Source organism: Arachis stenosperma, chromosome 1 (assembly GCF_014773155.1).
Source record: "Arachis stenosperma cultivar V10309 chromosome 1, arast.V10309.gnm1.PFL2, whole genome shotgun sequence".
Lineage (NCBI taxonomy): Eukaryota > Viridiplantae > Streptophyta > Magnoliopsida > Fabales > Fabaceae > Arachis > Arachis stenosperma.
The window spans coordinates 29,944,934-29,945,997 of record NC_080377.1 but is presented as its reverse complement, the minus strand read 5'-3'; the positions used below and the strand labels follow the sequence as shown (position 1 = coordinate 29,945,997).

At 39.7% G+C, this 1,064-nt stretch overlaps 1 non-coding gene across 1 annotated transcript; it reads left to right on the top strand.

Moving 5' to 3' along the window:
- The first annotated feature begins 392 nt into the window (after window positions 1-392).
- On the top strand, window positions 393-496 carry LOC130954925 (small nucleolar RNA R71). Its single transcript, XR_009076506.1, has one exon. It is a non-coding gene; the product is annotated as a small nucleolar RNA R71 (small nucleolar RNA).
- The last annotated feature ends 568 nt before the right edge of the window (window positions 497-1,064 follow it).

The following is a 1,064-nucleotide window of genomic DNA, read 5'->3' as shown; positions in this document are numbered from 1 at the left end:
CACCCATGTAATTTACCTCTGCTATTGCAGGGTTCTCAGGATCATAAGCTTCTTCAGAAGCTGCCTCTTTAGTACTGTTGGATGCATTTTGCCATCCATTCAGACTTTGAGAGATCATGTTGACTTGCTGAGTCAACACTTTATTCTGAGCCAATATGGCATTCAGAGCATCAATTTCAAGAACTTCCTTCCTCTGAGGTGTCCCATTATTCACGGAATTCCTCTCAGAAGTATACATGAATTGGTTATTTGCAACCATGTTAATAAGTTCTTGAGCTTCTGCAGGCATTTTCTTTAGGTGAATGGATCCACCTGCAGAATAGTCCAGTGACATTTTTGAAAACTCAGATAGACCATAATAGAATATATCTAATATGGTCCATTCTGAAAACATGTCAGATGGACATCTTTTGGTCAACTGCTTGTATCTTTCCCAAGCTTCATAGAGGGATTCACCATCTTTCTGTTTGAAGGTCTGAACATCCACTCTAAGCTTGCTCAGCTTTTGAGGAGGAAAGAATTTATCCAAGAAAGCTGTGACCAGCTTATCCCAAGAGTCCAGGCTATCTTTAGGTTGTGAGTCCAACCATATTCTAGCTTTGTCTCTTACAGCAAAAGGAAAAAGCATGAGCCTGTAGACTTCAGGATCTACTCTATTTGTCTTAACAGTCTCACAGATTTGCAAGAACTCAGTTAAAAACTGATAAGGATCTTCAGATGGAAGTCCATAGAACTTGCAGTTTTGTTGCATTAAGGCAACTAGCTGAGGTTTCAGCTCAAAATTGTTTGCTCTAATGGCAGGAATGGAGATGCTTCTTCCATCAAATTTGGACGTGGGTTTGGTGAAGTCACCAAGCATCCTTCTTGCATTATCATTATTGGGTTCGGCTGCCATCTCCTTCTCCTGTTCGAAAATTTCTAAAAGGTTACTTCTGGATTGTTGTAATTTAGCTTCTCTTAGTTTCCTCTTCAAAGTCCTTTCAGGTTCAAGATCAGCTTCAACAAGAGTGCTTTTGTCCTTGTTCCTGCTCATATGAAAGAGAAAAAAACAAGAAAAGAAAGAG